A 15,629-nucleotide genomic window follows, 5' to 3' on the forward strand; every position below is an offset into this window, starting at 1 on the left:
CGTTTCAAAGATTAATTATTGTTTTAATTTTTTGAAACCACATGTATGTAATAGAATTCTGGAAAGCAAAACACATGTTGGCCAGCTTAAGCCCCTACAGAATGAACGTAAACAAAACACACCAATTTGTCAGTTATATAAACAAAACACACCAATTTGTCAGTCTTTATACCTTCAATATTCTCAGAAATGCAGCAAGTTTGGAAGAGTCTAATCGGAAAAGCTGCACACCTGACGTAATTGAAGTACGCCTTCATACATCGCATTTCAAATAAAACGCGCTGAAAGGAAACCCATTGACTGAACTCTGATAATCTAATTGGTGGCATGAGACCTAAACAGCATTTATTGAAACAAAATGGCTACCAGTCGGCCATTTTGAATTTGATCTCAAATGATGTGCATCAAAGTTTCATATTATCCAATGCACCAAGTAGAATAAAAAACCTTCTATACATAAGTTAAGGTTCCGGAATGGTAGGAATGCCTGATTTTGATGTATGTTAGCATAAAAATGATTGCTATTTGGCCATTTTGAATTGCGATTGAGTGTGATCAGTTCAGGCATGTCTATATATCGAAAACTCTTGGCATAATTTACTAGTAAGTGGGGAGAAATACAAGAAACTAACTTACATAGTGACACCATGAACACGTTCCGTCGAACTGCAAAAAAGAAAATCAAACTAAATACAACTATTATAACGTTTGCCATCGGGAATCTAGATTAAACAACAAAAAATAACAATGCATTCACCATTTTGTATTATTATTTTGCATGGCAAAATATCTAGTTTGACAAAGATAGGACATATATAAAAAACATATAAAACATATAAATACAACTTTGGCTTACTAAACAATTCGCTTGGTTTAGTGACTACATGATAGTACTATGCTTGTTTGTTCAGGGTCTATAAAATATTCACAGAAGAGATACAAATAAAGTTCAGGTCCTTGATGGTTAAAATGTCTTTGCAGCTATTGCTTTAGAACAAGCAGCTATAGTAATATATTTCTTTAACACCCCTTCCCTATTAAATGCAGAGTCTGTGACACAATGTGTTGTGCACGTTTTAAATATCCATGGCAATTCTATTGTATGCAATAAAAGTTTATACACAAAGAACCAGTCACTGGTAGCATAGTGGTTGTTGTACCAGACTCATGATCCGTAGACCCAAGTTCAAATCCTACCTTAGGCTGAACATCAAAGGGTCGACCCCTATCCTGGGTGAGTGCATCACAGTCTCAATGGGCAGGCCAATTCCACTGGCCGAGATTCATTCACTAACGAATGCGACTTTGGGCATTTGGGGGAACCTCGGAGGTGCTTGTGTTTGACCGGGCCAGGTTGACACCAGGATAGCGCATTACAAATTGCCATTTGACAGAGAGATGGCCACACAGCCCTGTCATGTAGTCCCAAACATGAATATGACTTCTGTGGCAAAATGCACTATGTGCCGTCACTAGCACTTGCAATTTGCACATACAGAAAAAAAGTCAGGAGAGACAACAGTGACACTCAATGTCCGTAACTGTCGCCTGGCACAAAAAAAATATTTAAAAAAAAAAAAAAAAAGATCAATCAAAGAAATTTCATAGAAACAACAACAACAAACAATTAGCATGAATATAAACCACATTAGGGTATACTGAATTGCAGGAAAGTATTTGTGGCTTCTAACATTTCTGTATTTGTTAAATGCAACTAGCATTTCAGTTCACAGAAATAGTATTTTTACGTTGCTAATGTCAAACATATACACATTGAGGGGGCATCTGGTTACCACATCACTCACAATTAAAGAGGGGGGAGTCGTCAACTGTGCATGCGTCAGATGGCCATAGCGTGTCATTGTTTACAAACAAGTGTCTACCCATGAGCCTTTGCGTTATTAGCGTGGGTTATCGTTGCTTAGGACTCAATTCCCACTCACACACAGGTGACGATCCTCTCGCTTTAAAGATAGACGAGAATTGAAATTTTTTTCATTCTTTAATAAAAGTGAATTAATTAGCACACCTAAATCAAAGTTTACCTAATCAATCTAACAATCATGCATTCAAAATGCCGATATGTTCAATCATGGCAACATGACAGCGCCGCAATTGCTGGAGATACGGGTCACGTGGTTACAAACTCATCGCAACAATGGCGGAGTCTGAAGTACCGCTAAGTAATGAGTAATGTTTTTTCTATCCAATTACGCAACTGTATGTTTTTTAGTAGAAGACAATTTGTTTTCATCAGCTTGGTGCAAGGTTGGTTAGGGATGTGGGAAACGTTGGTGGGAAAGGAGGAAAATCATCGTCAGTTCTTGGGGATAGTGGCTAGGTCTGAGAATTGAACTAACTGATCGGGTCTCTCCAGTTTACAGACATTTCGAGAACACAGTAAATGGAATTATTTTTTTTTAATTTATTATACAGGATTGTGAATTCCTATTGCACAAGCTTATTCGCTGCACGAAAATTGAATTAAAAGTTCTGAAAAAAAATGTGTACTTGTTTTTCTGTAACTTGATATGTGCAAGGACATGTATACCAGTTCTGTCAAAGTGTAGAATACACTTTATATCAACCCACACGTTTTCCTTTGGCAACGGATTATCAGAAGCCCAGCGGTTAATATAAATCCAATGAATTTTGTTGTTATAGAGTGTTTTTTTAACAAGAATAAAATATGTTACAACCCTGTCAGGGATTGTTCGTTAGAAACTTGGGATGGCCACTGTCCCACCCAGAATGATCTACCCCTTATCATGTAAGAATACATTGTAGAAATAAAACCCTTCAGAAATTCTGGTACTGTATTACATGTAGTAGTGCATTACAATCAATTAATTTTTTGGTATAAACTGGATTCTACAATAAAGTAAATAAACATCTGCAAATGTGTACCCTAGTATTTTTCTGTTAGCTCACCACAATAGGCCACAATAGATCTGAATGATGCACAGCTGTAAGAATGAAATAAATTCTGAGAGTGTGGTGTAATTTGAAAATGACAGGCTGAAGGTCAAAATTTCTGCTCATGCATTTTATGCAGGACACTTTTACTGTTGCATTTCTGTTTTGAGCACCACTTCTCAAACAATGCATGTCTCTTGATAGTCTGTCCTTTTTCAATCTCTGCATCAAGGCTGGAGTGTAAGCTTTCTTATAGTAAAATAACTCCCATTAGTGTAGCTAATGTGGCTAAATGTGGCAAATTATTCAAGGCAAAGAACAAGCGAATTGGCGGCGAAAGAAAATAAAAAGATAGTTTTATTCTGTGGATTCTAAAATTACATTTCTGTCATACAGCAAAATACAGCACTAAAAGGCAGAAAAAACAAAACAAACAAACTAACAACTGTGACAAATCGATGAATAGCACAAAAAGCATGTTACTAACGCTAAAACGAGAGAAAAGCGAGCTGGCATGACAACAAGTAAACGAACAGCGTTCAATATTAACAATGCATGTTTAACAGTACGAAGCAAATGAGTGACAATAACCATGCGCAGTGGAGAAATGAAACAAACAAACGCAAGTGTGCAAATGAATGATTAACATTTTTAACTGCTTACAAAATACAACCATCAATCATTTCTAGAAGTATCAAATATGAAGCGCTGTTTTATTTTTTATTATAGGAATTTGTAGAGATTTTGCATGAGGGTATCCTAGCAATGGCAAGGGCATTCAGATAGGACCTGATCATGGATGAAGACCAAGATACAAGCAAAACTAACCGCCATGATGTGTACTGTAAAAGGGTTAATTATTCACTGGGTTTAAATTTTGCTTATTTCACTGACTGGTAAATGCGCTAAAGTAAAACCCAGTGAATATGTAAAATTTAGCATAGAACTCATTATCTAAATGATAAAACCGTGAATTTAAAACCAACTAAATATGTCTGAAATTGTAAATCAGCGAAATTTAAACCCAGTGAAAGTTAGTCATTTTACAGTAATCATGTGTATAGGCAATTAATTTTTTGGCACCATGATCTTTTAGAAGCTGGCATCAGTTTCCTGAACCTTATGACCAATACAAAAAAGTTTTATTTCTTCCCTTCTGAAATAAGATTTATTACAACTACAAAAACAACTGAACAATTTGCACAAATATATGATTTGTGTGTATAATGCCCAAGGATGTTTCTGTTCTTCATGACACTTTCTTCTTTACCAATGTAGCTATTGCAGGTATAAGAGCAATGTTAGCGTCTCTGGTCATCATATTCAACTACCATTCGTCTATACATCCCCTATCTGTCAGCTATTCTGAGATCCAGACTTTTGGTTTTTAATTCTCAGTTTTGAATGGTGCCACCAACCATGTACCACTTTTCTTATTGAACATTCTTTTGTACCTAGATATAATAAAAATATATTATACATCTTGCAGTGTAACCACATCACACTGGGCAACATGCTTACTTTGTAGTATTGTAATATTAAAGTATTGGTTCAAATCATATTATTTATATCTGTACAGGATTTATGCATTGAGATCAAGATACAAAATCCTTAGGAAACAAATCATGTTTCAAGTCAATGTTTTTAGTAACTTTGTCAAACAATGATAAGCGATAGGGCCATTCCAGTTCATATTTATATATCACAGGGTAGCTACACACCAAATACTCCATGGTTGTCGTAACTGTGTTTAATTAATTAGGAGTGTTATAAAACACACTTGATACTACAAAATACAATAAAATCAAAATTGCTTTATTGATGCATCTTTGGTACATGTAAGTATACTCTGCCTAAAACTTTGCAGCCTGCTGTAAAACGTTTTTGTGAAAAAAAAAATTATACAATTTGATGAAATCTGTTTTTTTTTAATAATCGGTATATCTCTTCTTTTTAGTGTATTTTGTCAGTACAACTGATAAAGAAATAGTACTAATGTTATTTTAGACGTAAATTAGAGAGAAAACTGAGCACAGCAAGCTGACTTCCATTTGTCATTTGTCAACGGTTTCCGTATACACACATGGAAGAGTGTACACACAACCAACATCTATTTTTTTGTCAAGGCAAAGCAACATTATTTAACATGAGAAAGGAGAGAGGTCGTCTAAAACAGTATTTTGAACCCATGAGTGAAGAGAAACAGGTCTGACTAAGTGGGTACAGCCGAAAATTAAATCCTGTTTCAGATGATTTAGAAGACGACACGATTGTATGGAGTTATTTGGCACAGAAGGTTGATTTGCATAGTGACCAGGAATCTCGCCACTCCCCAGGACAATTTCACGGTTGTTATTATAATGACGGACAGACCGTCAGTCGTGGACTACAAGAACAAGCAGCCTGTCGGCTGAGATTGCTTCGTTGTTAGCAAGGCACATTTCAGTTAAAGAACAGAAGATATCATTAGAAAATGAACAATATGTATAGTATCAAAGCAATCAGACAAGAATTCAAAAATATTTTTACCCAAAATGACAAAAACATTCATCAAAATTAGAGAATTGAAGATATCATCACGAAATGAACAAATCTAAGAGAGATTTACTGAGGTACCTATATGTACATGTATAGTATCAAAGCAATCAGACTTGCGGGTTTTAACAAGAAGCCAAAAGTATCACTTTTTACCAAAAATTATAGTTGATAGTCAAGCCTTTATCCGGAAAAAAACATGTGTACCCAGAAATCTTGTTTAACACAAGAACAAACATAAAGCCATGCTAACTGACCAAAATGTCAACTGGTATGGGTTTAGGCAGTGAGTTGGTTTAGGTAAGCCTATACGTGGATACACATTTTGCTGTGTGAATGTGTCCAAGTTTAGGGAGGCCTAAGTGAAATACATGTGCGGAGCTAACATAAATCCAACAAATGTGGCATCTACATCAGCGCCAATTTTTTTTTACAAAAGACTTTTAAAAGTTTTCTTCTTCAAAAACACATTTTTGCATTTTACCATACCTGTGGCTCTTTGTTGTACATTGTATAAAGCAGGTTTTCATTATAACAGAGTTCATACTAATGAGGTTTGACAGCATAATCAACTGGCAGCCATTTTGGGTAAAAACACCTGCACATGTCACTATTTCTCAGAGATGGCTTGACTGATTTGTTGAAACTTGGTACAAAATACAAAGTGACCAAATATACATGCACATCAATTTATTTAATGATTCAATCAATATTGGAGATTGGTAGCCATTTTGAATGTCAAAATATTGTCTTTTGGTCTGTCTGTCACCATTTCTCGGAGATGACTTGACCAACCAATTTTATTGAAATTTGGTACAAAGACAAAATGTCCATACATGTGTACATCAATTTATTTTCTGAGTTGATCAAACACAGCCAACTGGTGGCCATTTTGAATATCAAATTTCAGTCTTTTGGTCTGTCCACCTTCATTCCTCAGAAATGACAGCACAGGTTTTGTTGAGAATTGGTCCATAGAAAAGTGACTAACCATACATATTATGTTTTTCCAGATTCAACCAAATATATATTAGCCATTTTGAATGTTAAAATACTTGTTAGTCATATTTTCTGAGATGAAATTATTGAAAAGCTGTATAAGACAAAGTACATATATGCCATCAATTTATTTTTGGATTTCATTAAATATGCTCTTGACTGGGGTACAATTTGAATGTCAGAATTCAGTTTGTTGGTCTGTTTTGTCAACATTTATATTTATATTTATACATTTATATTTCTGGACTGATTTCGATGATACTTGGTGTGAATACAAATACATGTAGTGATGGACCATAGAAATGCAGTCCACCCAACATTTCTTGCTTAGTCAATTTTGATGACATACATGTGTAATTGGTGTAAGGAGTTAAAACTCATCACCGGGTCAAATCACATCTATCAGACAAGTGGAGCTATGTCTTCTTCAGATGACTTGCTTTATGATATCTATTTATATGTAAGGATGTTTAATACAGTTTTCTTCTATACAATATTGTGCTGTCCCATTAGCATATGTTCTATGCTCAATATTAAACATTTAACAAATTTCTGCTATGTATGCATATATTTTATTTCATATGTATAAATTTTTTAAGAATTCACCATTTATTATCTGGACAAGGTGTATATTTTGTAAATATCTCAAATGCAAAAAAAAGGTCTGGAATTTAAAGAATATTTTAAAATATAGAAAACGGTACAAACATTCTCTCTTTTGAAAGCTTAAGGGTGATCTCATATTCAAACATGTGGGTCAAACCTACGAAAACACAAACCGCCCTAAACCGCCCGAACGAAACCCAGTTTTGCGGTTTGGAAGTTTGAACAATAGACAGTGCGGTTCAGGACGACTGCTCGAATTTGCATAAAAACTGCGGTTCAAACCAATCTCATTCACACCTTCAAAGCAGTTGTTTATTTTTAGGATTGACAGAGTTAACGTTGATTTTTCGAGACCAGATAGTTGTCTCCAAAATGTGTCGATTAATTTGTGTGCAAGCTTCATTTCACTGTGCGTCTTGCCTAAAAAAACACTCTTTCAAATACCGGTGAATAAATTGTTTTGTTTTGATAAACTGTTACGCTCAAGTCACAAATTGAGCAGAGGACGTGAATCAGACTTTTCATTGGGCTGGATAATTGATATGTGTCTCTGACAGCTAATAAGTACATGTATCAGAAGACGAAAACTGTATTTTCAAACAATTCTTTCAGGAGTGCGACATCGCTAAAACCGGAAAAACAAATGCAGCATATTCCATGAAGATTTATTCCGGTTTACTGCACATCGGTTATCTGCAGTTTTTATTATTCAATTGCCAGTGACACAAAGTATCAAAACAGAAAACTAAATTAAATGGATTCACTCTGAAAGAAAGAACTACGGTAAGCAGTCTGCAAACGAGATTGCTTATAAAAAACGAATCCTGACCTCTGAAAATACCTTATTCATGGAGTGCCTTGTACCGAGGACCACCGCCTATGGCGACACAATGCACATTGCGATATCACGATCGATGCATGCTGGCGGCATTGACTACATGATTTTCTCCGGTGTTTTAAAAGCAACACCTCGCTACCTACTTCGACCACAGTCCCTCAAGGCACTGTGCTTCAATGTTTATTTTATTTGTCACCAAAAAGTAAGATATCGGCAGCGGTGAATACCCGTCATTTCACCGCAATGCCGTCAGCTGATTATGTTACAGTGGTCGTAGCGTTACCGCCGACTTTAGTTTTGACACAGTGGTAGTGGTTTTGAGATGCCTTCGCAGAATACAATGTTAACGATTTAATACTTTCATCATATTTTGATAACTCGCAGTCTCGCAGACTTTACAAACTGAACCAAAAAATGTGTTCTATAAATTTATGGACTGACATGGGCACAAAACTGACCGTACATGTTGCGGACAAAATGTACCAGTTAGCTCCAAGGATAAACATATTTTACTGACTATGTCAAATATATATATATAACATAAGTAATTTAACCTAAGAAGCTGCTCATTCAAATTCTATTGCATTTTTCCCTGTTCTGTTTCAAACATTAATTCATCATATATAGTTCATTTTATTACAGACTATAGCAATTACACTGATGAAAGGAATATTATGTACACTGAATTTACCAAGGAAATCCCCACTTTCCAGTCTGAAAACAATATAAACAAGTTTATTATCATTATTAATACTAACAATCCTAAACTAATTAGACATGTGACATGGTATCTGAAAGTGTGTTTTGAAAAACACAAACTACATTAATTTTTTACTACCTAATCTTATGTTATTTTAACGTTCTGTTTTTTTACTTACCGGTACCTTTTTACTTTACAGAAATTGACAACAATAGAGATGTGATTAAGAGCTCTGATGATGTGATAATACATGTTGGAACAAATGACATAAAGAGAAAGATAGACACTAATGAAATTACAGTGGAATACAGAGATGCCATCAATCAAGTGAAGCAACTGACCCCAAATGCCAAGATATACATGTCTAGAATATGCCCAAGAGGAGACAGAACAAATGCAGATGTTGCATACATGAATCATCAATTCAAAAGAATAGCTCATGAAACTAATTCTACTTTCATTGACCATTAACAGTTAGTAAAACTTCAAAATGGGGCTATAAACAGGTCATTGTATTATGATAATGTCCATCCCAAAGCCACGGGCACTGCCAGACTCCTCCAAAATATCGCTACATATGTCAAAATTGAAAACAAGAGCATCCTAGCCATGAGCCTTTTAGATCTAGAGATGACATCCACACACAGAGATACAACAACATGAAGACTCCTCTATATAATGCAAGATCAACTAGACGTTTCAACTGTGGAGAGATGTGTCACATCAAACGAGTATGTCACTCATGTGGTGAGAAAGGCCACAAGGCGAAATTCTGTCAACTTCAAGCGGATTAATTCTATGGCCAAGAAGATTGTGCCGATTTGAACGGAAATTACCCTATCACAACTGCTGAGTCTATTACAAACAGTTCTCATGATGTTAATACTGAGGGGGGAAAATGGAGCTAAGTCATGAATACTTTCCATTTACCATAATGAATACGAAAACTTAAAAAGTGTATCATCAAAATTGGATATAATAACATCAGAGGTTTCAAATCTAAAAAAACAGAATTATTGCAACTTTTAAATACAGAAAGTATTTTGGTGATTGGTTTATGTGAGACCTTAATTAAAAATGGTGAGATAGTTCAACAACAAGTACTGAACTATAATTTTGTACAAAAACAATGTTCAGCTAAAGGAGGGGGTATTGGATTTTTAATCCACAGCTCAGTCATTATTTTAGATGATGAGTGTCTTGACTCGCGTAGTGACGACTTGGATTTTAAGGAATCAAACGAAACCTTTTGCATTTGTATTGTATATTTTTCTGTGGAGGGTAAAGATAGAGAGTTAGTTGATGAACTTTATCACCAATTATTAGTTGACATATTGACACTTGAAAGCCAAGGCAATGACAATATTTTAATAATAAGAGATTTCAAGGGTAGATTAGACAACATTATTCAAAATGGTGATTCCTAAAAAAATTACAATGTCCGTAAGCTAATTGATTTTTGGAACGATTCAGGTCTTATTCTTGCAAATACTCTGCCTTGTGTGGAAGGGAAATTTACTTGGTTCAGGAATAAACAACATTCTATTAATGATTGCTTCTTGATTTCTAAACATTTTGAGGAAAAATCTCTGAAATTTCTAATAGATGATGACTCAAAATACCATCTGGGAAGTGACAACAATGTCATGATTTTACATTTTACATACAGGTAACCAAAAAAACAAGCCTATAAAGGAAAGTTGAAAATTAACTTACGACAAAGTAGTGGCAAAGTAGTGGCAAAGTATGGCAAAGTCGTGGCAAAGTCGTGGCAAAGTCGTGGCAAAGTCGTGGCAAAGTAGTGGCAAAGTACTGAAAAGGATGGCAAAGTAGTGGCAAAGAAATGAAAAGTGTGGCAAAGTAGTGCAAAGTAGTGGCAAAGTACTGCAAAGTACTAAAAAGTACGACAAAGTAGTGGCAAAGTAATGAAAAGTGTGGCAAAGTATTGCAAAGTAGTGGCAAAGTACTGCAAAGTAGTGGCAGAGTAGTGGCAAAGTACTGAAAAGTACTGCAAAGTAGTGGCAAAGTACTGCAAAGTAGTGGCAAAGTACTGCAAAGTAGTGGCAAAGTACTGCAAAGTAGTTGCAAAGTAGTGGCAAAGTAGTGGCCAAGTAGTGGCCAAGTATGGCAAAGTAATGGCAAAGTAATGGCAAAGTAATGGCAAAGTAATGGCAAAGTACTGCAAATTAGTGGCAGAGTACTGCAAAGTAGTGGGAAAGTACGGCAAAGTAGTGGCAAAGTACTGAAAAGTATGGCAAAGTAGTGGCAAAGTAGTGGCAAAGTAGTGGCAAAGTAGTGGCAAAGTATGGCAAAGTAGTGGCAAAGTAGTGGCAAAGTACTGAAAAGTATGGCAAAGTATGGCAAAGTACTGAAAAGTGTGGCAAAGCACTGCAAAGTAGTGGCAAAGTACTGCAAAGTAGTGGCAAAGTACGGCAAAGTAGTGGCAAAGTACGGCAAAGTAGTGGCAAAGTAGTGGCAAAGTAGTGGCAAAGTACGGCAAAGTAGTGGCAAAGTACGGCAAAGTAGTGGCAAAGTACTGAAAAGTATGGCAAAGTAGTGGAAAAGTATGGCAAAGTAGTGGCAAAGTAGGGCAAAATACTGCAAAGTAGTGGCAAAGTATGGGAAAGTAGTGGCAAAGTAGTGTCAAAATATGGCAAAGTAGTGGCAAAGTACTGAACAGTACGGCAAAGTAGTGGCAAAGTACTGAAAAGTAGGGCAAAGTAGTGGCAAAGTACTGCAAAGTAGTGGCAAAGTACTGCAAAGTAGTGGCAAAGTAGTGGCAAAGTACTGAAAAGTATGGCAAAGTATGGCAAAGTACTGAAAAGTGTGGCAAACTACTGCAAAGTAGTGGCAAAGTACTGCAAAGTAGTGGCAAAGTACGGCAAAGTAGTGGCAAAGTACGGCAAAGTAGTGGCAAAGTACTGAAAAGTATGGCAAAGTAGTGGAAAAGTATGGCAAAGTAGTGGCAAAGTATGGCAAAGTAGTGACAGAGTACTGCAAAGTATGGCAAATTAGTGGCAAAGTATAACAAAGTAGTGACAAAGTAGTGACAAAGTAGTGACAAAGTAGTGACAAAGTAGTGACAAAGTAGTGGCAAAGTACTGCAAAGTAGTGGCAAAGTATTTCAAAGTAGTGGCAAAGTATGGCAAAGTAGTGGCAAAGTATAACAAAGTAGTGGCAAAGTATAACAAAGTAGTGGCAAAGTATGGCAAAGTAGTGGCAAAGTATAACAAAGTAGTGACAAAGTAGTGGCAAAGTAGTGGCAAAGTAGTGGCAAAGTAGTGGCAAAGTACTGAAAAGTACTGAAAAGTATGGCAAAGTAGTGGCAAAGTACTGCGAAGTAGTGGCAAAGTACGGCAAAGTAGTGGCAAAGTACGGCAAAGTAGTGGCAAAGTATGGCAAAGTAGTGGCAAAGTAGAGGTAAAGTACTGCAAAGTAGTGGCAAAGTAATGAAAAGTGTGCAAAGTACTGCAAAGTAGTGGCAAAGTACTGCAAAGTAGTGGCAAAGTACTGCAAAGTAGTGGCAAAGTACTGCAAAGTAGTGGCAAAGTACTGAAAAGTAGTGGCAAAGTACTGAAAAGTAGTGGCAAAGTACGGCAAAGTACGGCAAAGTACGGCAAAGTACTGCAAAGTACGGCAAAGTACTGCAAAGTACGGCAAAGTAGTGGCAAAGTAGTGGCAAAGTACGGTAAAGTAGTGGCAAAGTATAACAAAGTAGTGACAAAGTAGTGACAAAGTAGTGACAAAGTAGTGGCAAAGTAGTGGCAAAGTACTGAAAAGTACGGCAAAGTAGTGGCAAAGTACTGAAAAGTATGGCAAAGTAGTGGAAAAGTATGGCAAAGTAGTGGCAAAGTACGGCAAAGTAGTGACAGAGTACTGCAAAGTATGGCAAAGTAGTGGCAAAGTATAACAAAGTAGTGACAAAGTAGTGACAAAGTAGTGACAAAGTAGTGACAAAGTAGTGGCAAAGTACTGCAAAGTAGTGGCAAAGTATTTCAAAGTAGTGGCAAAGTATGGCAAAGTAGTGGCAAAGTATAACAAAGTAGTGGCAAAGTATAACAAAGTAGTGGCAAAGTATAACAAAGTAGTGGCAAAGTATGGCAAAGTATGGCAAAGTAGTGGCAAAGTATAACAAAGTAGTGACAAAGTAGTGGCAAAGTAGTGGCAAAGTAGTGGCAAAGTAGTGGCAAAGTACTGAAAAGTATGGCAAAGTAGTGGCAAAGTACTGCGAAGTAGTGGCAAAGTACGGCAAAGTAGTGGCAAAGTACGGCAAAGTAGTGGCAAAGTATGGCAAAGTAGTGGCAAAGTAGAGGTAAAGTACTGCAAAGTAGTGGCGAAGTACTGAAAAGTACGACAAAGTAGTGGCAAAGTAATGAAAAGTGTGGCAAAGTACTGCAAAGTAGTGGCAAAGTACTGCAAAGTACTAAAAAGTACGACAAAGTAGTGGCAAAGTAATGAAAAGTAGTGGCAAAGTACTGCAAAGTAGTGGCAAAGTAGTGGCAAAGTACTGAAAAGTACTGAAAAGTACTGAAAAGTACTGCAAAGTAGTGGCAAAGTACTGCAAAGTAGTGGCAAAGTAGTGGCAAAGTAGTGGCCAAGTAGTGGCCAAGTAGTGCCCAAGTAGTGGCCAAGTAGTGGCCAAGTAGTGGCCAAGTATGGCAAAGTATGGCAAAGTAATGGCAAAGTACTGCAAATTAGTGGCAGAGTACTGCAAAGTAGTGGGAAAGTACGGCAAAGTAGTGGCAAAGTACTGAAAAGTATGGCAAAGTAGTGGCAAAGTAGTGGCAAAGTACGGCAAAGTAGTGGCAAAGTAGTGGCAAAGTACTGAAAAGTATGGCAAAGTATGGCAAAGTACTGAAAAGTGTGGCAAAGTACTGCAAAGTAGTGGCAAAGTACTGCAAAGTAGTGGCAAAGTAGTGGCAAAGTACGGCAAAGTAGTGGCAAAGTAGTGGCAAAGTAGTGGCAAAGTAGTGGCAAAGTACGGCAAAGTAGTGGCAAAGTACTGAAAAGTATGGCAAAGTAGTGGAAAAGTATGGCAAAGTAGTGGCAAAGTATGGCAAAATACTGCAAAGTAGTGGCAAAGTATGGGAAAGTAGTGGCAAAGTAGTGTCAAAATATGGCAAAGTAGTGGCAAAGTACTGAACAGTACGGCAAAGTAGTGGCAAAGTACTGAAAAGTAGGGCAAAGTAGTGGCAAAGTACTGCAAAGTAGTGGCAAAGTACTGCAAAGTAGTGGCAAAGTACTGAAAAGTATGGCAAAGTATGGCAAAGTACTGAAAAGTGTGGCAAACTACTGCAAAGTAGTGGCAAAGTACTGCAAAGTAGTGGCAAAGTACGGCAAAGTAGTGGCAAAGTACGGCAAAGTAGTGGCAAAGTACGGCAAAGTACTGAAAAGTATGGCAAAGTAGTGGAAAAGTATGGCAAAGTAGTGGCAAAGTACGGCAAAGTAGTGACAGAGTACTGCAAAGTATGGCAAAGTAGTGGCAAAGTATAACAAAGTAGTGACAAAGTAGTGACAAAGTAGTGACAAAGTAGTGGCAAAGTACTGCAAAGTAGTGGCAAAGTATTTCAAAGTAGTGGCAAAGTATGGCAAAGTAGTGGCAAAGTATAACAAAGTAGTGGCAAAGTATAACAAAGTAGTGGCAAAGTATGGCAAAGTAGTGGCAAAGTATAACAAAGTAGTGACAAAGTAGTGGCAAAGTAGTGGCAAAGTAGTGGCAAAGTAGTGGCAAAGTAGTGGCAAAGTACTGAAAAGTACTGAAAAGTATGGCAAAGTAGTGGCAAAGTACTGCGAAGTAGTGGCAAAGTACGGCAAAGTAGTGGCAAAGTACGGCAAAGTAGTGGCAAAGTACGGCAAAGTAGTGGCAAAGTAGTGGCAAAGTAGTGGCAAAGTACGGCAAAGTAGTGGCAAAGTATGGCAAAGTAGTGGCAAAGTAGAGGTAAAGTAGAGGTAAAGTACTGCAAAGTAGTGGCGAAGTACTGAAAAGTACGACAAAGTAGTGGCAAAGTAATGAAAAGTGTGCAAAGTACTGCAAAGTAGTGGCAAAGTACTGCAAAGTAGTGGCAAAGTACTGCAAAGTAGTGGCAAAGTACTGCAAAGTAGTGGCAAAGTACTGAAAAGTAGTGGCAAAGTACTGCAAAGTAGTGGCAAAGTACTGAAAAGTAGTGGCAAAGTACGGCAAAGTAGTGGCAAAGTACTGCAAAGTACGGCAAAGTACGGCAAAGTACTGCAAAGTACGGCAAAGTAGTGGCAAAGTAGTGGCAAAGTACGGTAAAGTAGTGGCAAAGTATAACAAAGTAGTGACAAAGTAGTGGCAAAGTACTGAAAAGTACGGCAAAGTAGTGGCAAAGTACTGAAAAGTATGGCAAAGTAGTGGAAAAGTATGGCAAAGTAGTGGCAAAGTACGGCAAAGTAGTGACAGAGTACTGCAAAGTATGGCAAAGTAGTGGCAAAGTATAACAAAGTAGTGACAAAGTAGTGACAAAGTAGTGACAAAGTAGTGGCAAAGTACTGCAAAGTAGTGGCAAAGTATTTCAAAGTAGTGGCAAAGTACGGCAAAGTAGTGGCAAAGTATAACAAAGTAGTGGCAAAGTATAACAAAGTAGTGGCAAAGTATGGCAAAGTAGTGGCAAAGTATAACAAAGTAGTGACAAAGTAGTGGCAAAGTAGTGGCAAAGTAGTGGCAAAGTACTGAAAAGTACTGAAAAGTATGGCAAAGTAGTGGCAAAGTACTGCGAAGTAGTGGCAAAGTACAGCAAAGTAGTGGCAAAGTACGGCAAAGTAGTGGCAAAGTATGGCAAAGTAGTGGCAAAGTAGAGGTAAAGTACTGCAAAGTAGTGGCGAAGTACTGAAAAGTACGACAAAGTAGTGGCAAAGTAATGAAAAGTGTGCAAAGTACTGCAAAGTAGTGGCAAAGTACTGCAAAGTAGTGGCAAAGTACTGCAAAGTAGTGGCAAAGTACTGCAAAGTAGTGGCAAAGTACTGCAAAGTAGTGGCAAAGTACTGAAAAGTAGTGGCAAAGTAGTGGCAAAGTAC

General features: G+C 37.1%; 1 pseudogene; it reads right to left on the reverse strand.

Moving 5' to 3' along the window:
* Positions 1-4,093: 4,093 nt before the first annotated feature.
* LOC146731497 (uncharacterized) overlaps positions 4,094-15,629 on the reverse strand; it is a 44,343-nt pseudogene continuing 32,807 nt past the window's right edge.

The sequence above is a fragment of the Saccoglossus kowalevskii genome, chromosome 18 (genome assembly GCF_978046115.1).
Source record: "Saccoglossus kowalevskii chromosome 18, keSacKowa6.1, whole genome shotgun sequence".
NCBI lineage: Eukaryota > Metazoa > Hemichordata > Enteropneusta > Harrimaniidae > Saccoglossus > Saccoglossus kowalevskii.